A 27,682-nucleotide genomic window follows, 5' to 3' on the forward strand; every position below is an offset into this window, starting at 1 on the left:
TCTGGAGTTCTCAGGAAAGAGTAGCAAAAGGAGAAATTGCACACAGAGAGAATATCATAATACTTGAAGATCTGTAAGTCACCCCTGTAAGTATTCACCTGTGTACTGAACCATGCATGCACTGAGGAAACTACATGAGGCTTGGGAAAGAACCACCCAAAATAATTAAGGGTAACAATGCCCAATGCTCACACAAGGCAGGAAATAGTGCCTGTTGCCAGCACCCAAACTGAATAACTCTCAAAACCTGAGGGACAGTAGTAGAATACACACAAGTTTTTTTTACCTCAGTAATGGAAAATGATTAGCTTAAAAATAAGCACTGCTCTGGTACCTAACAAATCTTCAAAGTAACACCTGAAATAATCAATTTCTTAAGAAATGTAACTACATCACAGAACAAAGCTCAATAATATTTATAAAAATAGACATAAACTGTACCCAACAGAGTAAAATTCACAATGCCTGGTGAAATTCACAATGTCATTCAAAAATTATCAGACATGCAAAGAAGCAAGAAAATATGACTCGTAAAGAAGAAGTAATTCAATTGAGTAGGACCAACCCAGAACCAATACATATGTTAGAATTATCAAACAGGAACACTAAAACAATTAAACTGTAGTCCATGTATTCAAAAACGTATGTAGAGATATGGAAGGTATTTTAAAAGTTTAAAGACCTTAATAAAAATTCTAGAGACTAAAATAAAAACACTAGATGGAATAAATGGCAAAAAGAAAAATTAATATACTGAAAACATGGCAACAGAATCTGTCAGAAATGAAATACATAGAGCAAAGGGAATCAAAAAAGAAGTGGAAAAGCATCAGTGAGCTGTGGGGCAGTTTTAAGCAGCCTAATACACATGTAATTGGAGTCACAGAAGGAGAGGAGTTGGAGGATGGGACTGAATAATTTTTGAAGATATAATGCTTAAAAACATCCAAATTTGATGAAAATTATAATTGCATATCATACCTCAATAAATCTGAGGTATGATATGCATGAAGAAAACTACCTCAAGTCACATTGTAATTAAATGGCTCAAAACCTGTGAGAAACAAACAAACAAAAAAACTTAAAAGCAGTCAAAGAAAAAATGGCACACTATGTAAGAGGAACAAAGATAAGGACTACATCAAATTTGTCACCAGAAACAATGCAAGAGAAAAGATAGTAGAGCAATATCTTTATTACACTGAAAGAAAAAACTTAGAACATATCTTTCAAGAACAAAGGCAAAATAAAGACTTTCAGATATACAGAGGTTGAAAGAATTCATCACACACCTGCACTCCAAGACATGTTAAAGAAAGACCTTCAGGCTGAACAAAATGATGCCAGAAGGAAATCTGATCCACACAAGGAATGAAGACCACCAGAAAATATGTAACTACATGGGTAAAACATGAAGGAGCTTTGCGCTATTATGTAAAGCTCTTTAAAAGATACTAATCGTTGGGGGCTTCCCTGGTGGCGCAGTGGTTGAGAATCTGCCTGCCAATGCAGGGGACATGGGTTCGAGCCCTGGTTTGGGAAGATCCCACATGCCGCGGAGCAACTGGGCCCGTGAGCAACAACTACTGAGCCTGTGCGTCTGGAGCCTGTGCCCTGCAACAAGAGAGGCCGCGACAGTGAGAGGCCCGCGCACTGCGATGAAGAGTGGCCCCCGCTCGCCACAACTAGAGAAAGCCCTCGCACAGAAACGAAGACCCAACACAGCCCAAAATAAATAAATAAATAAATAAATAAATAAATAAAAGATACTAATTGTTTAGGGAGAAAATATTTGCAAATGAATCAATGGACAAAGGATTAATCTCCAAAATATACAAACAGTTCATGCAGCTCAATGTTAAAAAAACAAGCAACCCAATCAAAAAATGGGCAGAAGACCTAAATAGACATTTCTCCAAAGAAGACATACAGGTGGCCGAGAAGCACATGAAAAGCTGCTCAACGTCACTAATTATTAGAGAAATGCAAATCAAAACTACAGTGAGGTATCCCCTCACACCAGTTAGAATGGGCATCATCAGAAAATCTACAAACAAAAAATGCTGGAGAGGGTGTGGAGAAAAGGGAACACTCCTGCACTGTTGGTGGGAATGTAAATTGATACAGCCACTATGGAGAACAGTATGGAGGTTCCTTAAAAAACTAAAAATAGAATTACCATATGACCCAGCAATCCCACTACTGGGCGTATACCCAGAGAAAACCATAATTCAAAAAGACACATGCACCCCAATGTTCATTGCAGCACTATTTACAATAGCCAGGTCATGGAAGCAACCTAAATGCCCATCAACAGACGAATGGATAAAGAAGATGTGGTACATATATACAATGGAATATTACTCAGCCATAAAAAGGAACGAAACTGGGTCATTTGTAGAGACGTGGATGGATCTAGAGACTGTCATACAGAGTGAAGTAAGTCAGAAAGAGAAAAACAAATATCATATATTAACGCATATATGTGGAACCTAGAAAAATGGTACAGATGAACCAATTTGCAAGGCAGAAATAGAGACACAGATGTAGAGAACAAATGTATGGAAACCAAGGGGGGAAAGTGGCGGGGGTGGTGGTGTTGGGATGAATTGGGAGATTTGGATTGATATATATACACTAATATGTATAAAATAGATAACTAATAAGAGACTGCTGTATAAAAAAATAAATAAAATAAAATTCAAAAATTCAAAAAAAAAAAGATACTAATTGTTTAAACAAAAGTAGAAACCATGTATCATGGGGTTTATAATAAATGTAAAAGTAAAATGTATGTCCATGTTAGTTCAAAGGCTGGCACAGAAGAAATGGAAGCACACTATAAAGTTAGTATACTATTGATTAAATGGTATAACATCATTTGAAGGGAGAGTGTAATGAGCTAAAGATGTATACTATAATCTTTAAAGCATCCACTAAAATAGCAGAACAAAGATTTACAGCCATTCAGCCAACAAATGAATTAAAATTAAATCACTAAAAGTGTTCAGTTAATCCCAAAGAAGCCAAAAAATTTTGGAAAAGGGAGTAAAGAACTGGTGGGAGAAATAGAAATTAAGCAGCAAAATGATAGATTTAAACCAAACCATAGGAACAAACACAAAATATGTAAATGGTCTAAACACCCCAATTAATAGGCAGAGGTTTTCCAGCTGGATAAATAAACAAGACACAACAATATGCTGCCCATAAGAAATTCACTTCAAATATAAAGACACAAATAGGTTACAGGTATGAGGATGGTAAAAGATACACCATGTTAACAGCAATCAAAAGAGAGCTGAAATCTTTATATCAATATCAGAAAAAGTAGATTTCAGAACAAAGAATACTATCAGATATAAAGAAGGTCATTTCCTAATGATAAATAGGGCAATTCATCAAGAGGACATAATAATCCTAGACATTTATACACATAATAAGAGAACTCAAACTACATGAAATGAAAACTGACAAAACTACAATGAGAAATAGACACAGCCACAACAGTAGAAGAGTTCAATATCTTTCAATATTTGATAGAACAAGTAGAGAAAAGATCAATAAGGATATAGAAAATTTGAACATCATTATTAACCAACTGGCATAATTCACATTTATAGAACATTATACCCAGCAACAGAATACAAAATTCTTATCTTCATGCACACATTACACTTCCAAGGTAGACCATATTCCAAGTCATACTAAATATTTCAATAAATTCAAAAAATTCAAATCATACAAGTATGTTTTCTGACCACAGTAGCAGGAAATAAGTATTCCATAACAGAAATACTTGGGAAAAAATCTCCAAATATTTGGAAAGTAAATAACACACCTCGATATAACCTATGGGTCACAGGAAATCAAAAGAGAAATTAGAAATTTTGATCTGATTAAAACAAAAATACAACATACAAAAATCTGCGAGCCGCGCCCTGCCTTTGCCCTTGCCACGCTGCCTGCTCGGGAGCGAGTCAGGTGGCGGCACTGGCTGCGGCGTGGCTGCTCCGGGCGGCTGCCGCCTGCGCGCAGCGGGACCAGGACTTCTACGACTTCAAGGCGGTCAGCATCCGGCGCAAGACGGTGTCGCTGGAGAAGCACCGCGGCTCTGTGTCCCTGGTGGTGAACATGGCTAGCGAGTGAGGCTTTACAGACCGGCGCCACCGGGCCCTGCAGCAGCTACAGCGGGACCTGCGGTCCCATCACTTCAACGTGCTTGCGTTCCTCTGCAACCAGTTTGGCCAATGTGGCCAACAGGCGCCTGACAGCAAAAGGAGACGGAGAGCTTTGCCCGCCGCACCTACAGTGTCTCTTTCCCCATGTTTAGCAAGATCGCAGTCACCGGCACTGGTGCCCACCCTGCCTTCAAGTACCTGACCCAGACTTCTGGGAAGGAGCCCACCGGGAACTTCTGTAAGTACCTAGTGGCCCCAGTTGGAAAGGTGGTAGGGTGCTTGGGACCCAACCCTGTCGGTGGAGGAGATCGGGTCCCAGATTACAGCGCTTGTGAGGAAGCTCATCCTGAAGAAGCGAGAAGACTTATAATCACTTTCCCTCCTCTCCCACTGTCCCCTCCCCCCGCTGTGCACACGTGACCAAAGGAAACTCAAATGGTGCTACAAAGGGAGAGACTACTGACTCTAATTCCTCCACTCTTATCCCACCGACCCCATCACTCCTGTCGCAGGAAAATTCTAGTAGTTTGATTCTTTGAATCTTAGAGCAACCTATAGGAACCCCTGACCAGTGAGAGCTCTTGACCAAATGACTCAATAAGAACCTCTAGTCCATGAAAACATGTGGCAAATGGAAGTATCTGAAGCAATAATCTCCTACCTGTTATGAACTCTGTAAAATGGGGCCAATTCCGACCTCACAGGGCTGTTGTGAGGATGAGGATGAAAGGCCTATGAAAGTGTCTAGGGCAGTGACAGCTAACTAGGAGGCATTCAAAAGTTATTTTCTGCAGATGAACGAAAAAATAAGTTGTGATCAATAAAAACTTGAAGGCCCCCCCAAAAAAATAATTTGTGGGCTTCCTCTAAAGCAGAACTTAGAAGAAAATGTATAGTACTAACTGTCTATATTAGAAAAGTGAAAAGGTCTTAAAGACCTCAGCTTCCAATTTAAAAAACTAGAACAGAGGAGCAAGTTAAACAGAGTGAGCCAAAGGAAGGAAATAATAAATGTCAGTGTATATGTTAATAAAATCGGGAAAAAAGTAATAGAGAATATCAGTGATATCAAGAGCTGGTTTTTTGAGAACTTTAATAAACTTGATAAACTTCTAGCCAGACTTATAAGGGAAAAACGTGAGATAACATGAATTATCAACATTGGGAAGGAGCGAAACGACATCACTGCAGATTCTAAAGATATTAAAAGGATAGTAAGGATAGACAAGTTTATACCAATAAGTTAAACAACTTGGATAAAGTGGAGAGATAACTTGAAAGACACAAACTAACAAATATCACTCGAAAATAAGCTTGGATATTCTGAGTAGCCTCTCTACGGCTATCAAAGAAATTGAGTTTGTTGTTACAAACCTTCCCACAAAGAAAACTCCGGCACAGATGGCTTCACTGGTGAATTTTCCCAAACATTGAAGGAAGAATTACCATTCTACATAAACTCTTCCAGAAAATTGATAATGAGTGAATGCTTCCCAACACTTCTAAATGAGGCCAGCATTACTCTGATACCAAAACCAGACAAAAACATAACAGAAGAGAAATCACAGAAGGTATCCCTCATGAACATAGCTGAAAAAATCCTCAGCAAAGTAATAAAAAATCAGATAAAACAAAAACTAAGGATAATACGTGATGACCAAGTGGAGTTTATTCCAGAAATGCAAGGTTGATTTAACGTTCAAAAATTCATCAACATTATTCCCCATATCAACAACCAAAAGAGAAAGTAATATGATCATCTCGATAGGACTCAGAAAAAGCATTCGAAAAAAGGCATTATCCATTCCTGATTTTTAAAGAAATCTCTTAACAAAGCAGGAATAGAAGAAAATTTCTACATGTTATACATGGTGGTTAAGTTTACAGGGTAACCCACAAATCTATTTAGTTCTTATATAAATTGTTATATCTATGCAATTGTCAAGAATTGGAGGCAACACTCTTGAAATCTATAGCCTGGGATTTCAGTTACTCATATTCCTTCAGCACCAGGATCCCTTGGGAGTAAGCTGGCTGCTGGCTCAGCAAACCTGGGCTTATCTATAGAACTTGGTCACACTAAAGTGTATATAATCAGTCTCAACTCTGTTAAAGGGCTGAAGACAGAAGACCACAGAGCATCTAGAGGAGATGGAAGAGGCTGTGGAATTTCTTACCTTTTTTAATCCTATAGGACTCTTATTGTCCATCTCTGTCCCAGAATAAAGACACGATTTTAATAGATGTTAATAAACCCATGGGAGAAGAGAACATAGAGGAGGAGGACTTTTCCAGGCTACACCAAACTTAAATGGGCTAAGATCTATAGACATCATGGATCTGAAAGAGGGGAGAGGGTTCTACCACAGGATTTTCAGCCCATTAACCAAACCAATTCGTGTACTCACTGTAGCCTGAAGCCAAAGCTGATTTCTCAAGGCCTGTGCTTTCCTGCAGAATCAATCTCGTTGTCTCGTAGTTCAGAAACCTAAAGGGAAGGAATCATACTATTTAGCTCTCAATAAAGGCTACCACAGTCCTTCAGACTCCACAGATTTAGCCCAAAATGATAGAGAAAAAAACTATGAACGTACATTTCCTGTTCATTTCTCTCAGGGAAGTACCTGTATGGGAGTATGTGATCTACACCCTTACCCCACGCACACATGCAAGACTATTTCTCCTTCAGCTCTGGAATCCCACTCTGTCTAACCGTATCACTCCTCCCCCGGAATCCCCTCTCCACCCCTCCTCGCTCCTCTGCTGGCCTGGGTGGTGAGAAATTGGTGCATCATTTATATACATCAGGCAGGTAGATTTCTGGATCCTGCAGAGGAGATGAGAGGAAGGAAGGATGAGGTGCAGGACAATAGATCCCATGTAAAAGAGCAAGAAATTCATCTGCTTCATATCCTGACTGAGGGCCAGTTCTACTGACAGCCCTCAACTGCAAACAGATCATTAAACACTGTCCACAGAGGTACTTAAGAAATTTCATTGCTAGAGAAGCAATTAGCTCTCAGGGGATGGAGGCTACTTGCCATCCCACACTTCCCTTCTTTCCTTCCTTCCATAATTACTGAGTATCTTTTCTATGTCAAGTACTGTGCTAGGTTCTAGGGATACAATGACAAGTGTAGCATACCTTGAAGAACTTGAAGTCTAAACAGGGGCAAATGGATATGCTGGCATGTACAGGCAATAAACACTTAGTAATATAATAACTGAATATACTATAAGAAATAATTAGGCCAAGAGGCCAGACCAAAAAAAAAAATGGAGTTTATACTGAAATGATTCTCCAGATATATATAATTCTTAAAAGTGTAAATTAATCTTTAACAACAGAAAGTAGATCAGTGATTGCTTGGGGATGGGGCCAAATGGAGGAGGTAGAGCAATAGGGAGAGATCACAAAAGGGCACAAGGAAATTTTAGGTGTGATGAATATACTCATTATCCTGATTCTGGTGTTGATTTCATGGGTACACATATATATCAAAACTTATTAAAATGGGCACTTTAAATATGTGCAGTTTATTGTATGTCAATTAAACTTCAGTAAAGCTGTTAAAAATATATTACAGGGTACAGTGTGGGCACAAAGGAAAGAATGTTGTTTTTTTTTTTTTTTTTCCTGCAGAGGATGAGACACTCTGCAGAAGCCTCTTAAACAGATACTGCTACAAGCAACCACATTCTTTGTATTAGACAGGGTCCTCACAAGGAACAGGGCACAATCAAACTGTGTAACATGGGAAGAGATCAATAAAAGAACTGGAGACAAAGGTGTGAGAAAGATGTGGAAAAATCTGAGGGATAGTGCAGCACCCCAGGGCTAGTAGCTCAGGACACAGGCACTCCTTCTAGACTGGAAGTAGAGAGGAAGAGAGTGTTTCCTGGAACCTGCAAAGAGAGATGTTTGAAAAGGACCCGAAACCTTAGAGTCAACATCCTACCTACATGGACCTTTTAGGGAGGGAGCAGATGAAGAAAGACCCTAACTGGACTTTCCTCCTTCCCTTTCATTCCCTACTGGTGCTCCCAGTTGACCAACCCCAACCAAAACCAGAGAATAAGGAGGAATCCATTCAGACCAGCCTCCTCGGTCTCAGAGCAGTATGGAAAATAAATCTGGAAAAACAAATAGATGATAGGCAACATAATCCCCATTATAGTCCACTTTTTCCTGTTTTGGTCCAAGATCGAAAGATGCAAAATTATATAGAAACTAACGGAGAATTATGTTTTTCCTCTGAAAAACAATGATTATTTCAAACTTTTACTTCATACTGGTAGAAACACTAGTTTTTACTCTGATTGGATAATCTCAGTTCCTACATCTGGAAGGATGCTGGAGAGCATGAATTTGATAGCCAGAGCCCTAGGCAGGAGCTGACAAGCCAAACTATGGCTCGTGGGCCAAATCTGGCCCACCATCTGTTTTTGTACAGCCCGCAAGGTGGAGATGGTTTCTACATTTTTAAATGGTTGAAAAAAATATCAAAAGAAGAAAAATATTTTGTTATAAATGCAAATTACATGAAATTCAAATTTCAGTGTCCACAAATGAAGCTTTTCTGGAACCAGGTATGCCTACAATTTACATTTATTATCTGTGGCTGCTTTTGCACTCAGTGGCAGAGCTGAGTAGCTGTCCACAAAACTTTAAATCTTTACTCCCTGGCCTTTTACAGAAAAAATTTGATAACCCTTACCCTATGCTAAAGAAGCTGGAGATTTGGAGACAGATTCACCTGAGACCACACCCTGATTCTACCAGTACCTGGATGTGTCATCCTGACACGTTACTCAATTTCTATGAGCCTTAGTTTTTTCAAGAAAAAAAGAGAGATAATCATGTCTACTATATAGAGTGACTGTTGAAGATTAAGTCACAGAACAAAAGTAAAGTACCCAGCACATAGACTAATATACAGAGAAAATTATTCCTCTCCTTAAACGAATAATAGAAGTGAAAAACCATGCAACATTAAGTAACACAGTTTTTTTGCCTTTCTTTTTATATACCGTTTTTACTTTACCATATACTAAACATATTTCTATCTTCACATCATTCCAGCTAGTGTCAGAGGAGATTTACCTCTTATCTAAAGCTGATCTCTTGCCAGTAAACACTAAATTCCATCCCTTTTCCATGTGCTTAGATAATAGTTCTTAATCTTTAGCGTGCTTAGAAATCACCAGGTATTAAGATACAGATCCCTGAGCTTATTGAAGAATCTGAATTTTAAAATTACTTTAAGAAACACTGATATAAGATTCTCCCCTTTCTCTTTCTCTCTCTCTCTCTCTCTCTCTCTCTCTCTCTCTCCAAACACACACAGAAATACTTCCTTTCTAACATTTTCAGTCTCTTTCATGGACTCTTTCTTTCAATATCCTTTATCTTAAAAAAATGATTAGGGACTTCCCTGGCGGTCCAGTAGTTAAGTCTTCACCTTCCAATGCAGGGGATGCAGGTTCAATCCCTGGTCAGGGAGCTAAGATCCCACATGCCTTGCGGCCAAAAAACCAAAACATAAAACAGAAGCAATATTGTAACAAATTCAATAAAGACTTTAAAAATGGTCCACATCAAAAAAAAAAAATCTTAAAAAAAAAAAAGATTACAGCGTTTATCGTCCTAATAGCCTTTCTGCCTACCTTTTGATCTCTCTTATTTTTACCATCAAAATCACCACATGCACAATATATAACACATCTGAAGCTATTTGGGGAACTTGTGTGATTTCTATATCTGTAAATTCCTGTATCATCTCTCACTTTCCATCTATATCTTCTTTTTCTATTTCTTTTGCTAGCTTCTTTTCCTCTACTCTCCATCAAACAGAACTTTCCTCATTTTACTGCCACACGGTCCCTCAGAGCTATCTTTAAGGAACTTCGTAGTGGGAGGCTAACATGCTTTTACCGCAGGCATTGGAGTTGTATTCAATGTTTCCAGACATGGTTCCCAGGATTTGGGTTTGGTGGAACTCAAGCATTAACATCCATTTTTCCCTGCCTGAACTAACAGAGAGAAGAGCTAGACAGACAACACAAATAGAAAGGGAAAAATATATAGACACACCATCTTTATTACCAATAAATCAGATTGTGGAGAATGTGTGTTATGTCAGCAGCCGGGGGGATTTGCAATACTGAACTGCGGACTTAGACAGACTTACACACCCCATCACAGGCATTGCTGGGAAACACTGGACATGGAAAAGAATCCTCCAGACAACTGTAGTCCACTCAGAGGAAGAAAGACTCTCTACCTAATCTTAATCATCACTGAAGGAAAAATTGACAATGTGGAAATGGCAACAATTTGGGTAGAAGCTACAGTGCTACACAAGACTTGGTAACAGCAATTACTACAAAGTAACAGTAAGGTGTGGGAATGGAAGGTTCTACTTAAGCTTTAGAAAAGATATTTTAAAAGCTTAGGGCAAAAACATGCCGTTTTAAAGGGATGGGCTTTGTGATAATAGGGGCAAGCTGGAATTGTCTGGAGGGAAAGAATCTTAACTAAGTAATCATTGAAAATGCTCTAAAATTGTAAGGAAGGAGGCAACTAAAGACACCTTCTAAAAGGGACTAGGACAAGCTGTGGAATGTGGGGACATGACCAAGACTAAGCCAGAAGATTAACGTGAACTTGTATGAGTAGTATCAGGAAGACTAAAGCCCTTACTGAACAAGATGAGGCTCAAAAATTCTATACACAATATAAAGAACTTTAAAGATGTGTTCCAAATAAAAAGAAAGAGAAATAGTCTCAGGCTGTATGATGTAATGTTCACAGATGACAAAGAAAAGGCAACTGACTCAACATTACTCTTTGGCAAGTCATTTTATTTCTCCATGACACAGTTTCCTGCCTCCTCAAGTGAAAAGGTGTTGGGCACCAAGATCCCAACCAATTAATTTTCTTTCCAATGTTCACAAGGGAAAATGATCTTCAAGCTACGAAGGGGGGTATATATACTTTCCTTAGCACAGTGAGAAAATATAGGTTGAATTAATAAATGGAACACTAAAAGACAAGGCATGTCACACTGACTTCATTTCTGCTAATGGGTTAAGAGGAAAATGTCACTGATATAATTTTCTTGATTTCAGTGATGTGTGTAATGAATCCTCCAATGATATAATTTTGGATAAAACAATTGGCAAGTAGGGAGGAAAAAGAGAGTGGAATTAAATATGAACAACAATAACAGTATGTATCTTTATCATTCTACCTGTGTGACCTTGTAAACATTAGTAAATTTCTTTGGGTCTGTTTCCTAACTGGTTAAAAAAAAATAAGCACTTGAGCTATTTTATTCTGGGCTGATTTCTTACTCTAAATTCAAAGATTCTAAAGTTCTAGTAATTTGATGTCGACATGTAAGGAGACTTTAGTAGACTGCAACAAGACCTTGGCTTTGCACAGTTCAGACTTTTTACCAGAGACTTGGATGAAGATATTGAAGGCCTACTTATGTAATTTACAGATAACACAAACCTGGATTGGACATAGTGCAGAAACAGGATTTGAAATAAAGTCTTAAGAAATTGAGGCTTATAGATTGCTTTTGTACTCAAATGAGAATACTTAATTTAGCAGCAGTTTATATGTGTGAAAAAGCAATAGTGATCTCAAATTTAGTATGAACTAACAGTGTAATATGAATATGTGTGTGCGTGCATGTATGTGTGTGTATGAGAGAGAGAGAGAGAGACAGAGAGAGAATAACACCACATTATCAATATGTAACAAGAGCCTTAAAAAATTGTATACCCTAGTCACAAATTTCCACTTCTAGTAGTTCATTTTGAGGAGGCAATAAAGAATATGTTCCTAAGTATCAGCTACACAAATATTTATTGCTGAGCTATTTATAATTACTTAAAATTAGAAGAAAACAACTGTTCAACAATAAGGAAAGGGTACAGTTGAATAAATGGTGACAATCTTTTCAACAGATTCTTATAAAACCAAAAAAGTGTTTATATATAATTATATATATATATATATACATATGAAAAGATGGTCATGATACACCCCTTAAATAAAACAATAAAAACCGTTTTACAAGACAGTACCTAGTATGAGCTCATCATTGATAAATAAAAATGCATCTATTACAGGTTGTCTCAGGATTCCAGGTGTATATACATGGGGCACCTTTCCAGGTATAGACTGACAATATCCCACTCCATGGTATTTTCACCAGTATGCCACGGAACAATGGCAGGTAGAAGTTGTGGTAGATATGTGTTTGATTTGAGCAATTAAGCATCCATTTCTCATTTTTTTTGGCAAAAGTGACCTAGTTTCTTCTGGGGCCACCCCTATCCCCAGCTCTAGGAGTTGGCATGTGACCCAGCCTACATTTATCAGTAACTTTCATTCCCCTACAATAATGATCAATTCAGGAATTGTCAAAGGAGTGATTTGAGCCTAATATTAACTTTCTGATGGAAGCTAGGAGGGCTTCTTTTTCCTTGAATTTGAGGCTGGGAGGGTGTTGGTTCAACCTATACAGTAGCCATGTTTCCACTGGTATGAGAGAGTGTCTGAAGGTGGAAACGATAGGAAACAGAGCTCAGATGTTCGGAGAGAATCCAGGTCCTGAAGCTATCATTTGAGTCCTTGTACACAGCTCTACCTGGGATCAGTTTCTCTGGCTTTCCAGAATGTTCAGCTTTTTTACCTGATAATTCCTATCTGAATGGGGTTTTCAGGTTCTTATGTCTCTGAGTATTGTGATGATATGGTGGAGTGAACTGACAATAAATCTAGAGTTTACTATAGTTCTGAGCTCACTATCAAGGATGCTGATGTGCCCTGTGACTGGCCCCACCCACCAGTAAGGGAGAGAGAGTCACCTGGACCTCCAATGAGGTGGACATTCTCCAATAAGGGAGACAGAAATATCAAGGTGGTCATCAGAGCCCACGCCTCTAGCAGCTTTCCTGGGAGTGCAGGCAAAGTGTAATCGGAAGACCCTGAGGCAAGAAAGTGATCAGAGGAAAAACCCAAGGTCAGTGTCTCCCAGAAGGTGATTTAGGTTTCAGTTGGCATTAATTAGAAATGACAAATGGAGTCATGTATCAGGCACCGAGGTTTCCTGTGTAATGGCAATGAGTACAGCCAGTTTCCATTAAGAACATTTTCTCATGGCTTGGGCATCACCATATGACCCTGAGAGCCATGTGGGTAGCATGTGATGTATACAAGAAATCCACTGAAATTCTAGAGAAGAGTGGCAGCAGTGCCAAACTCTGATGAAGACAGAGCAACTGCCATGGGACCCTAGGAAAGGGTTGTAGGCAGTTTCTTCAATGCAGGGAAATGACCCTGCAACATCAGTGAGCTCTAAGCAGTAGGTCAGTGCCCACAGGGCAGCAGCCTAGATCTGAGAGGAGGGGTCAGATCTAAGACCTGGGGCAAAGTGAAAAGAAAGGCACAGTCGCAGCTCATGGACTAAGAAGGCACAGTAGGAGGAGCCACCCAGGAATCTCAGAAAGGAGTGGAAACAGTCCTGCAGTCATGTAGCTGCTGGACATAGAAGTTAACAAATAACTGAGTTAAATGGAGAAGTGACCATTCCATGTGGAAAAACTGGAATTTGGGAGTGTGGAATTCCTTTTTATCTTTTCCTTCTTTTCTTCCACTTATCTCTAATTCCTAATTTTTCTACAATGAATATAAATTGCTTATATAATAAAATGTTATATTATTTTCATAAAATGGCAAAAAAAAAAAGAGCAGTCTTTGCTTTTGCATTAATAGAAAGATAACACCCTGATCCAGGGAATTCTACCATTGTGAAATAATGGCCACACTCCAACTTTTGCAGATCAGCTTACCTCTGTGCACAGTTCTTCTGATAGCACACTTTAAGGGCAATGTTGATAAATTAAAGGGAGAATAGGAGCAGGAAAAAGGGTTTGCCAGCATGTTTTTAAAAGTAGTAGAAAGAACTGAAATATCTAGCCTGGACGAGAGACTTCTGAGTGGAGAGAAGAGTAGCTATACCTAGTACAACATAGGGGCTTACTTCACACTTGTGAATAATTAGTAATTAAATAAATGACATCTTGCTGGCTAAGTTATAAACCTCTTATGAAAGGAAGTTATGAATTATACTTCTTTCTATCCCTTCAGAGCCTATGACCATGCTTGGCACATAGTGAAGGCTCAGTTAAGTATTTAGTGGTATTATATTTCATTCGTAGTCCCCATCATAGTTCTAGATAAACAGCTAGAAGCAGATCCCAGGAGCTGGGAAACAAGTAATTCTCTTGTATCTGTCTTCTCTTCTGGCTCATCCTTTACCCCCAGACTACCTGCCACTAAAGAACCTCACCTTTTTACCTCCGATGACCCAATGACCTTCACCTCCAATCCGCTTAATCCATCCACTGCTCCTCATGTTGGTATTCTCCATTATCCTGCACTGCTCTACCACTAAGATTTTAAACTCTGAAGTTCCAGTTGCATTGTCAAACTTTCTAAACATGGCCAATCAGTGCCTCTAACCTAACATGATTAGGACTAAATTCATCTTGTCATCCAAACTTTTTCATCGTTTGTTTTTTCATATTTTTGGTAACAGTGCCATGACTGGCTTGTTAACTGATGTTGATAACCTCCAAGTTATCACTCTCCCAAGTTCAAGTGCTCCTCCTTCACCACTTTCTAGACAATAATGATAGCATTCTAATGCGACTCCTTAGTTCCTTCTTCACACTGCAAACAAATCATTCCTATTGCTCTCAGATTAGTCTTCCATGTGGGGCAGGAACCTTCCACTCTGGTCATGGTACTCGCTGAAAAGCCTCGCTGACACCCTTTCTGACTAAATGGAAACTAAATCCTCCAGTTTGTTACACAAACTGATCCTAATCTGTCTTTTCCAGCATGATTTCCAACAACTCCCATAAATCAGCCCTCTGCTTCAGTCTGTTCTACCCAAATATCTTTGATGCTTCTCAGCCCCTCAAACTTTCCATTGCTCTTCTGTTTTCAAGTCCTACTTCAAACACCATCCTTGCCTTGTAACCTGCTCTAATCTCTCCTGAGTCAAAAAAGTAACTGCCCCCCCCAAACTTCTATATCACATCCTATCTTGTTACTCTTACCTCTTCCTTGTATTTTCATAGGAATGTATACATTTGGCTGATTTTTCATAACAAAGTACATAATATAGTGAGACCCTACATTATACATCTTTATATTAGTTATTCATCCAATGATTTAAAATGTTTATTGAACACCTCATATGTGTAGGTGATGGGTATAAGTAATGACCAAGATGGATTTGTCCCTATTCTCCTGAGGCTTAGTTTAGCATGTAAGACTGTCAATAAACAAATGACTAATAAGTAGCTGATCAATTAGAATTATGATAAATACTAAAAAGTACATAATGCAGTACCAATATATAGAAAGTAAACATGTAAGATGATACTGTTTTTATAATCCAAAACACCCTTTCAAAATGGAGCCATATTCAGTCTAGCTTAAAAGTATTTGCTAGTTTAGAAGACACTATTTTTCTTTATTTACAGCATGATCTGGTCATTATGAGTAAAGACTATAATATCTGAGGGACAAAATAGGAAATTAAATTCCCATTCTTGGGCAAGCATAACTGACTAGCTTAGCTGCAAACCTCAGGCAGTAGTATGGCCTTTTTCTTCCTGTTGTTTTACTCTAGAGCAGCTATTTTCTGCTTTTATCAGTTGCGTGGAGCCATCAATCATGGCCAGTAATCTCCAACAAAATAAGAAGAGCATAAATATCAAGAGGCAAGTGATTCATCACGAAGCCTGACGCCAGCTATAAGGGAAAAAGCCCTTTCTGGCCTGGAGCTAGCAGGCACAATAGCACATTATTCCCGAAGGAGCTATGACTTGAAATTTCTGAATGGGCTTACCACCAGTCTCAGCCTACTGCGCATGCACAGGCATGTAAACTCTTCAAATATACCTTTTTTTACAGTATGGAGACAGTTCCTGGTATTTCTATATTCATCAAAAGACAAGGTTAGATATTCTTTTTTGTTTTCTCCCACTGAATTCATGCTTCTAACTGTGAGAGTATAAAATTCCCTCCAACTCTCTTAAGCAAGGGCTTTCTTTTTCTCAAACACAAGGTACCCTATACTTTGGCACCTCTGATTGTCTGTACATGAGTACTAAGAAAAACAAATTACAGGCGACTAATAGTCACATAAATGGAAGCAAGAGGGCCACCAGCACAGCCACTTTTATAACGTGGTCTGTGGGTGAAAGAAGGGGACACTAGGACAGAAGGCAACATTCTAGGTAGAGACTGCCCCACTGGGAATGAGATGGACTAAAAGAATTACCCATACAAAAGGTTACTAGTGAGGACTAGCTATTGTATGGCCCTGAATTAAAAGGAAAATGCAGTGAACTAATAAAAGCCACTGTTGTTGTGTCCTCTAATTAACTGTCCTTTACATGTCCTTAAGGACGATGAAGAACACACAGGGCATATAGGAAATTTTCCACAATGAACCATGAATGTTGTTGCCTCTGCAACAAAGGGTAAATGGGGAATGAAGAAATCCAATATGCTTTTCCATGCCTTGCCCCCTTTCTCTTAGGGGAAAAAAAATTCGTGGCAAGCATATTGGAGATATTGTAGAAGAACAGTTCCTCTTCCCATAAAGGTTATCTCTGTAAAGCTGCCAAGGTCAGTGCCCCAGTGGCTCATCTGCCAAGTAAGTGCCAGTTGTGGAATCTATACTGTGGCAGGCCTGGCTCTCCCACCCTCCTTATGAATCACTGTTCTTTGCTCCTTTGTGCCAGACTTGCCACTTTTCCCACTCCCTGCCCTCCCTTCTCATTGGAGATGTCTCTTTCCCCACATATAAGCTGAATGTTCTGTTGTTTGCCAGGAAGCCAGGCTTACTGAATGATGACTTCATGGAAGTCACACAAGAGAGGCAAACAGTAATCTTCCGAGTAATCTGCATGAAAAGTGACCTTACAAGACATGAAGTGCCCAGCTTGGCTGGTGATGCATCATTTATGCCACTTTAAAGGAGAGGAGGTATTATGTATTATATATATGTATATATAATACATGCATAGATTTTTCCTTTAATATATACACATATACATATATGGCTTTGTTTCCATTTTTAGTTGAGTGTTTTAAATGGCTTTGTATTTTTTATCCAATGACTTATGTTTTCTCTTTTGTAAAGAACCGCAAGAAAAGTGCAACTTTAAACTAGTTGTTCCATTTTTTAAATCACTAGTATATTCTAGAGTGTGTGTGTGTGTGTACGTGTGTATATATATATATGTGTATGTATATATATGCCACTTAATATCCAATTTCTGGGGTCTGATATGGTAGAAAGGTATATTTCATTTCTTTTATTTTGACATATAAGATGAAAGGGACTATTCAAAAGAAGCATATAAGTGCTCAATGAAAGATATTCTCCTAATATAAAAGACATCTCCATAGTCATTACTTTTTGCAGTCCTCAAAAGTAAAAATTTTTAGTATATGTCATCTCAAACTACGCACCTCTGGCATTTATTCAAGCTACTTTTATGCTGCGACTTTATAGGAAGTAAAAGGAGATTAGGTAATCACTTGTAGTAAACTGTATATTTTTTACTCTAAACAGCTTTATAAAGTGCACTGTCACTCCTTTAGGTCAACTATCATTAGGTATATGTGGCTTGATAAACTCACAGGGCAAACACTGCTTGACAGTAATGATTTGGTTTTTATAAAGCAGAGCAGAGGATATCATGGTTATATTTTGAATAATACATGGTCATAGATACAATTCTTCAAAACTCTGGAAAACACAGAGATTGCTTATAATAAAAACTATCCCCTAGTATATCTTAATAGCAATTAATTGTCTATATTGTGCTGACACACAAACTGTTCAATTTTTCTCTCTCTGATATCACACATCTTCATATTGATGAAGAAATAAAACTACCATATGTTATATGTTTCCATATTTATGTTGATGTTGAAGACAATTACAAAAAAAAAAAAAAAAGAAGTAGAGTAAGCTAATTTCACAAAAGAGAGACATGTATTTATTGAACAATTCAATACCCAGCTGACAGGGTGTTGCAAATTGTGCCCAGGACAGCTATTAAGGAATGAAATATCCATGTTAGTAATGTGATTCCACTGTAGACTTTTTTCATATGTTATTATTCATTTTTCCCACTGTTTTCACTAATAAAACCAATAGAAGCCATCAAAATTAAATCTGATAGGAAGTCAGATCACTCAGAATCAGTAATGGGAAATAAAGATTCAGTGTAAGCCTGCTTGCTCAGCTCAGCCCCGATCTGCAAGCAACTAAGGGCTGTTTGGCACTCTGTTAGCAATCTTGGCAGAAATTCGAAAGACTGAATGGAGATGAATTCTTAATGACTTCCTAACATTTAGGTGGGGGGCTCTTTCTAGAAGGAGGCTGAGACACAAGACTTATAATTGCAGAATGAGGGAATTGGGTACATTGAAGCTTCTCCTCAGGATGGAAATATAGGAAGCCAGTTCTCAGCAGAAATGAGATTCTGCCGTCAGATTCAAATGACAACAGAGGAGTTCTCAATATACATTTAAAATATTAGTTTCCTTTGAACAAAGAGCATTTATTCATGTTGGTTGTCTTCTGAGACTCCTTCAGATATTGAAAGACAGCTATGCGCCTTTCTTGAGTCTTCTCAGGTCTAGGATATGAATTTTCCTTTTTGATCAATTTCAATTGGAAATTACATTGATATTTGACCTTTGGTCCTAATGCTATGGATCTCTAGGTTGTCATATTTTGAATCTTAAAGAGGTGAAATATTGTGTGCTAGATTACATATTCCTTAAATAACTGAATCGCTTTGCTGTACACGTGAAACACTGTAAATCAACTATACCTCAATGAAAAATAAAATAAAAATTTAATCATGAATTCTAGAATGAGAATATCTTTCCCTGTGTAACCACATTTTTCCTTAAGTCAGATTAATCACATGCCCTTCTACTGTCCAATATGGTAGGCACAAGCCACAAGAGACCAATCAGCAGCTGAACTGTGGCTGTTCTGAGCTGACTTGCAATATGAATATAAAATACACACCTGAGTTTGAAGATGTCATATGAAAAAAGAATTAATATATCTCACTAAGGTATTTATATATGTTACATGTTGAAATGATATTTTAGATATGTTGTATTAAATAAAATACACTATTAAAATGAATTTTACTTGTTTATTTTTACTTTTAAAATATGTGGCTACTAGAAAATTTGAAATTCTATATGTGCCTCACATTGTGTATCTATTAGATAGTGCTGGTCTATATAGCTATAGCTAATAGTCAATATAGCTGCAAATTCTGAGCAAATCACTTTTCTTTCTTTTGCCTGGCCCAGTTTGTATGTTTTATGGGGCCTACGAGACATTTCTGCTGGGAGAATATATAAGGATCATATTAGGCAGAGTCATTGGTCACTCAAAATATGACCCTCAACATAGGCAGTACTGCTATAATCCTCAGGAAAGAAGGGTCCTTAATAACTGAGGTGATGGACATGATCATCGACTTTCCCAGACCCCCAAATCTGGGATTTGGGGGCCTGGGATCACAAGTACATCTCAAAACAGGAATAGAATTCATTGTATGGAAACATTCCCTTTAACCCCATGGTTAGTATAAAGACAATTTAAGCTGAAGAAATACTTGAGATTCAACAGATGCAGGAAACAAGCCTTCTTGGAGTGCCCCTTGTCTGAATAAAAGCAGAAACTTTTGAGAAACTACCACGGCTGTCAACTCCCTCTTCAGGGTGGCTTCTATTCCAGGAGAGAGACCAAGAGTAACCCTACCAGGGAATTCCCTGGCAGTCCAGTGGTTAGGACTCAGCGCTTTCACTGTTGTGGCCCAGGTTCAATCCCTGGTCAGGGAACCCTGCAAAGCCCTGCAGCATGGCCAAAAAAAAAAAAAAAAAAGTAACACACAAAACTATAAAATTATCTGAACGTTGGACTCATGCTTTCTTAATCTCATTATAGAGCTTTCTGGATTCTATTTCTGGATTCTACAGTTTAAATGGAGTCGGAGTGGCAACAGTGGCAGATGAGGGCTGGCAGGATCTCTATGAGTTCCAGGAGCCTGCCCAGAGCCTCCAGAACCAGGAGAACTGTCCTGAGGCTGGGGCAGGGCCTAAAATTTTAGATAGATAGATAGATAGATAGGCAGACAAAATGGATGATTGCATGGCCTTTGTATTGATTTGGTGTCCACATCATCAAATATTTGGTATATTAAGTAAATTTTTCAAAGTATTTTTCTTTCTTGGTTGAAACATCTCTATATTTCCTCAGGCCTTTTATTGTCTCCAAAACCAAACTGACATCCCCCTTCTTTGTGTCCCACAACACTTGCTCCTCTAATCATCACTGTATGAGCTGCTACCAGTTCATAAAAGATATTAGACTAGGGAAAAAATTCTCTTTTCGAAAGGACGGATTTTGTTTAATGATTACATTTTCTTCATACATAGGTAAAAATTTAGCCAATTACTCGTGACTGTTCAATTCTAAAAGATGTATGTAGTGTTTTTAAGCCAACAACTTTCTATACTTATGTCATTTTATCTATATCACAGCTCCGTAGGTATGGTTGTCTTCACTTTATAGATGAGGAAACTGAAAACCAGAGATGGTAAATAATTAGTCCATAATCACACAGCCTAGGACAAAAGAAGGTCTCTCTGGATTCAAATTGGTCCCTTTTAGTCATGTAACTACACTGCCTTTCACTGTGTGAATTATGTACACCAAAGCCAGATGGTGCATATGTTCTAAATTTGCAAAACATTTCATCCAACTAGCGAAAAGTGTGAACAAGAGAAGAAGGACGTAATTAGTCATCCTTTAATACAAAAGTGTTAGGTTGCACTAGGGGGGCCTTTTTCCTCAAACATAGAACAAGAACCTTGAGAAAAATATGCAGCTCAACAAATATGTTTTTTTTTAACAGAATATCAAACCTAAGAACAAAGAGAATATGATGCAGTTAAAAAGCATGGAACTATAGATAAGTTATAAATTTAAAAATTGTCTTTCCCTACTATTATCAAGTGTTTTGTAAAGTATTTACAGGTATTCCCCATTTTTCAAAAGTTCACTTTATTCCATTTCGTTTTTATGAAAGACCTACATGAGTGCTTGTTTTAGCTAACAAAAAGAAATCCAAGGAGGATTTTCATTTTTATGAAAAATGGAGAAAAATGAAAATAGCATTAGTATTTGTTTTGCAATCAAGCTCTTATAGAGGCAGCGCACCCCAAGCAGTGAGAGTGGCCTCGCCAAGCTCCTTCCCCAGGACCTACACTCGGCAGCATCTCAGCGCCAAGGAGCCATAAGCTTTGAACTCTGTCTGTGAGCATCTGTGATTTATTTTGTGCATCTGTTAGCAAGGTGTGTCCTGAGGTAATTGCTTCTTCACTTTATACCTTTTCAGCTTATGAAAGTTTTCATAGGAACGTACTACTTAGGTGTAGCGAGGGAAACCTGTATTTCTATCTACATACTTTAAAAATATTTATGTCTGGCCTCCAGAGAATAATGTATAAATTGCATATGATCTTGCCTTCAAATACTCCTTTTTATGCCTTTTTTTTCTTTGAGAATTTCTACTAAACTTTCCTTTAGAATGCATGAATTTTTCCTTTCAGCCATGGAGTCCATCTGTTGTCCTATGCAAAGCCAGGGGCAATTAACAGAAAGCACTAGGATGGAATTTTATTGGAAGGAATAGGGAATATTTCTGATCATTTTTAAGATAATTTGTTCTTTTTATATAAATATACCTGGTTTAATATAAATTAACAGTTGGTCAGAGTATGACACAATAAAATAATAAGTTCCACCTACAAACTAAGAGATTGCATTTTAGGTACTGGAAAAAGGAAGTCAAATTTACTAATTAATTTTTTTAATCTAAGAAAAAAATTTTAGCGTATTCTGTAAAGACTGTATTAAATGTGTTTTTAAAGTAAATAAATTAAAAATGATGTATAAATTCTAATGCATGTGCATTTTAATCTAAATGGAAGAGTAAGTTCCTTCTGGATTCTAAATTGTTGTCAATAGTTTCATGTTTGTTGTCTCCATTCTCTAACTATCCCGTCCTCTGCCATTAATTTATATGTTCCTTTAATATACAAGGCATACCTTCTTTTATTTATTTTTTAACTATATTTGATGTAATAAGAAATATATATTTGGTCTTTGCCTCTTGTTCCTGGCACAGAGCTCCTAAAACCCTTGGACTTTCCTGAGTGATAAGGGTGAGAGAGGCATCTTTTGTTATTTATAATAAGCCCCTCTAGATCCACCCCTATTTATGCTAATGAGGTGACTCCTGGAGCTGGGAGACTAGCTGCCAGAGGAACCAACAACGTGATTAAAGAGCTGGAACTTCCAGCCCCAACTCCTTACCTCTAGGGAAAGGAAAGGGCCTGGAGATTGACTTAATCACCAGTGGGCAATGATTTGATCAAATCATTCCTTTGTAATGGAAACGCCATAAAAATCCTAAATGAAGGGGTTCAATGAGCTTCTGGGTTGGTGAACACATGGGACAGTGGCTCGCTGGGGAGGGGACACAGAGCTCCTGCCCCCTCCCCATACCTTGCTCTATGCACCCCTTCCGTGTGCTTGCTCCTGAGTTGCATCCCTTAATAAATGGGTAATAGTAAGTAAAGTACTTTTCAGAGTTCTGTGAACTGTTCTAGCAAATTATCAAACCCAAAGGGGGCATTGTGGAAACCCTCGATTTATAGCCAGAAGAAAGTCAGAAATACTGGAGGCCTGGACTTTTGATTGTCACCCGAAGTGGGGGCCAATTTGTGAGACTGAGCCCTTAACCTGTGGGGTCTGCACTAACTCAAAGTGGTTAGGGTTGTAAGTGTTGTGAGGAGAGAAATAGTTGTTTTTTCTCTTACTATCCCTACTCCATGAGAATAAAAATACTCTCTGCAAATGTCTGAATAAATGTGTACACAGAAAAATGACTAAAACAGACAACATAAATAATAAGGAAAACCAGTGTAAACCCAACAAATGAAAAAAAAATTAAAACTATGCTAAACATTTTTGCATAAAAATCAATCAAAGAATACAATATATAAAATTAAACATTATAATCATTTTCTTTAATTTTTTCCTTCAGTCCTTTGACAGTAAAGTCTATTGATTTCTAAGTCCTCACACAAATATAATTTTTATAATCTAGCATATAAAATAATGTCAAGCTATATTAATGTACCTATTTACCTACTTTTTAAAATTCTATATCTTAGTATTTTTACTTGTTTTTAGAAACCTGACCCAACCTCAGTAAAAGAGTGTCATAAAATGCCCTAGCTGTCCTACTCTATGAGGTGGAGGTAAACAATCAAACTTGTTATCCAATGTTGATCGTTATTTAGTCTTCTATGCTTTACTTTTTTTTTCAGATAATAGTGGCTTCATTAAAGGTCTGTATTTTTAAATATTGGATCTTTGACTATATTTTATCCTTGGGGTTTAGGGGTGGGGGCAAAGAGAGTGTATATGTGACCAGTAGCTACAATGGGCAGATCTGGAGGTTCCATTTACCATGAGTGAACAGAGACTTTTTGGTATTTTTTATTAGTATCTTATTATTTAAGTTATCTATTTACTCAGGGAAAATGAGCATCTTTATGAATTGTATCTTTATAGTCTAGAACATAGTAGAACATTTCCATTTGTTCAAATATTCTAGACATTCTGGATATGTAAGTCTCTGAAGAGTTTTTGTAATTCTTCAGATAAATTGTGCACATTTTAAATATATTCCCACCTCCATTAACTTTTGTCTGTTATTGAAAAATCTTTATTTTCATTTTGTTTGTAGTTGCCTAGTTTTTCTTTACGCATCCTTTCAATTTTAATTTCTTAAATCACTTTATATATTTATACATATATATGTGTATATATATGTACATATATGTATAAAATAGAGTTGGGGCTTTCTATGTGATCAAAAGAGCAATTATTTTTATTTTAATAGGTGAATTAAAACAATTTACATTTATCAATATGACAGATATGAATAGTCTTAGTCTTATTAAATTATTTGATATCTTCTGTTTGTATATCTTAAAAAATTATTCACTTTGTTTTCTTTGTTTTTGATGTATGTTTCTTCTGAAAATTGAGAAGGGTTATATTCTGTACTACTGGTTACCTTTATAATTATAACTTATATATTAAATTTATCTTTTTTATTTTTGGTCAATACATTTCTAAATTTCCTTCTAAAAATACTAATCCATTTTATCTGAACTCATTTCTTTCTCTACCTGATTTTAGTTACCTCTAATATCTAATATCTTTCTTATTTCCATTTGTGCTGAAAAATATAGTTATACCTATACTAATTGATTTTACAGTCTTATATTTTTATCTTCAGCTAGTAAAAATAAGGAAATTGCTGCATTTACACCATCTCCCATTTTCTCTCTCCTTTGCCTCCTAATTTTTTTGTTATATCATCTCCTTCCCTGCCTTCTAAGTTTTCATTTGGTTGTGTGTGGTTATAAATACTGGCTGCCCATTCAATGATCTGTGAAGATTTTAAAACATACCATTGAGCAGGCTCCAGCCCAGAACAATTAAAGAAAAATCTATGGGCACAGGTTTGGGGCACTGGTATGACTTAAGAGTTCCACAGGTGGTTCTAATATATGTCCACGCTTGAGAACCACTGATTCACATGGTGTCTTATTTTACTGTTTTCATGCATTCTGCCAATTCAGTTCTCATCATCTGATGTCTCATTTCTTTCAGTACTCTTCTGCAAAGAGGCAAATGCTTCAGTAAGTTCTCTCTCTTTTTTTTTAACGTTTTCTATTTTTCATGGTGAAAGTTTGACAATTTCCCAGTGTTTCATGGCAACGTTTTCTGGTGTTTTGCTTTTGTGAATTTGTTTTCCTCTTCCCTTCTATTTTCTTGTAGTATCTCCAATTAAACCCTCTTCTGATTCTTCCTTATTTCATATTTTAAGGAGGCAAGTTTTTTCTGGGAAAGAGAATTCCATTGAAACAGGCTTCGTGGACACACACCCTGTGCACTTGTACAGGTCCTTTGCAGAGGGCTCCTTGCTTAATTTAATGCTCTGCTGTCACCATCTTAAAATTTTTAATAATTTCTAAACAAAAGACCTCACATTTTTGAGGGAAGGGAAGGGAAGTGTTTCAGGTTAGCAAGAATTTTCTTTATGACCCCCAATGGACATGGACAACAATGTAGGATTTTTATAATACTGGCTTTCCCACTGCAGCTAGAGAGGCCACTCTGCTTCCTAGAGAAGAGGTTTCTTCATTATGTGGTTCCTGATTTAGCCTTGACTCCACCATCTTGGAAGAAAATCAAATCAAAGAAAGGTCATAAAATAGTTCGTGTAGCACATTTCAATTGCTGCAGACAAGGGATTTAGAACAGGATGTGTTCTTTACCACTTTCTGAGCTTGGCAGATGTGAGGTCCTGCTTTCTACTCTTCTGGCTACTGTTTGGCCAGTACTCTCACCACTCTGGGGGTTTAAGATTTTCGTTACTGCCAAATTTTACAAAAAATACTCTGGCATTTGTATTTTTAGCTTTTATTCTCTTTATTGCTTTTGAATGGTTTGTAGGAGAAAAAAAAGGAAAATATCTGAATTTACATGGTCATCTTGAAAAGTATATTCAACTTTCTGTCTTTATGCTTTATATGTATCTTCTGTAGGCAACCTACGACCCAGCAGTCTCTATCTTTCAGCTCTGTGTGTAGGAGTGAAGCGAAGGTTAATCCATTTACATGTATTTGTACTGATATATTCAACCTTCATTTCTTTCCTGTTTCTTTGCCTTCTAGTGGCATTTTTTAATTGCATTTTTTGCCTACATTACTAACTTGAATGTTACATACTCTATTTTTACTCTGAATTGGTATTCTAAAAAAAAAATGCACGTTTAATTTACAAAGTCAAAAATAATCAGTGCCTACCTTCTTCTTAACATACACTTAACATATAGAGCTTCAATGACTATACACAATTCCTTTCTAGTGTAACACTTTGTCCAGAAACAAGTTTTATCTAGTTGTTTATTAACCCCACAAATTAGACATTATTGTGGTCGATAACTTGTGGATAACCCACGTGTTTTTAAATTTCTAATCTTTTTATTCCTATTTGTATCTCTGACTTAGTTTGAGATAGATTTTTTAAATCTTTTTTCTGTAACATTTCATCTTAAGTGTGTGTAGTTGTAATAAATCTGTTTTTGTTTGAAGAATTCTTTCTCATCTTGAGAGATAATTTGCCAAGTATATAATTCTAAGTTGATAGTTCTTTTCTCCAAGCCTTATTAAGATAGTACTTTATTATCTTCTGGTTTTAATTGTTGCTTCTGAGACACCTGCAGTGAATCTAACTGACATTGCATTATAGGTAAGTTACCTTTCCTCTCTAGGTTTTTTTTTTTTTTTTTAATCTCTTATCTTTGGAGTTTCAAAGTCAGCTAATACATCTTGAATTGGAATTTTTAATTGGATTTATTTTTATTTATTGTTCTGGGATCTGAAATGCTTTCTGAACCTTAGAATTCATGTTTTTCCTCAATTTTGGGAATTCTCAACTGCTATCTCTTCAAATATTACTTCTTCCCATTCTTGCATTTTTATCCTTTCAGAACTCTGATTAGGTGTATGCTACTCTTTCTCATTCTAGCCTTCCTATATCCTAACTTGTCTTTTCTTTTTTCCTTCTCTTTGTGTCTCTTTGCTGAATTCTTATAATCTCTTTAGATCTATCTTTCAGTTTCAGTGAATTTTTTTGAATTTCTGATTTACTTTGTTCTTCAGATTTACTTTGGTATTTTAAATCTTATTGTTTGCTTATTTTGGTGGCTTTATATTTTAATTTCCTTAAACTTTTATTCATAAGTTATTTTATAATCCATTTCTGATTGTTACTATATCTAGGTCCCTGAGGGTCTAGATTTGCTGTTTGTTTTTTCTACTGATTCTTGTTCATAGTAGCTTATTCCCTCTTCTGTTTTTTTCCAGTTTTATTGAGATATAATTGACATACATCACTGTATGAGTTTCAGGGGTACAGCATAAAGGTTTGACTCATCGTGAAATGATTGACACAATAAATTTAGTTAACTCCTCCTTGTTTGAAAATGTTGATTCATTTCATTTTTTTCTTCTGAACTGCAGCTTAAAAATTGTATAGTGGTGAATTCTATCAAACTGTGCTTAAAAATCTTCCAACAAACACAAGCCCAGGACCAGATGGCTTCACAGGGGAATTCTATCAAACATTTAGAGAAGACCTAACACCTATCCTTCTCAAACTCTTCCAAAATATAGCAGAGGGAGGAACACTCCCAAACTCATTCTA

General features: G+C 37.1%; 1 pseudogene across 1 annotated transcript; it reads left to right on the forward strand.

Annotated features, from left to right (window-relative positions):
* Nucleotides 1-3,912: 3,912 nt before the first annotated feature.
* LOC309632645 (glutathione peroxidase 7 pseudogene) lies at nt 3,913-5,260 on the forward strand (annotated as a pseudogene). The gene has a single exon. The product of its transcript is annotated as a glutathione peroxidase 7 pseudogene (transcript).
* The last annotated feature ends 22,422 nt before the right edge of the window (nt 5,261-27,682 follow it).

The sequence above is a fragment of the Balaenoptera borealis genome (assembly GCF_965194805.1).
Source record: "Balaenoptera borealis genome assembly, chromosome: 7".
Classification (NCBI taxonomy): Eukaryota; Metazoa; Chordata; class Mammalia; order Artiodactyla; family Balaenopteridae; genus Balaenoptera; species Balaenoptera borealis.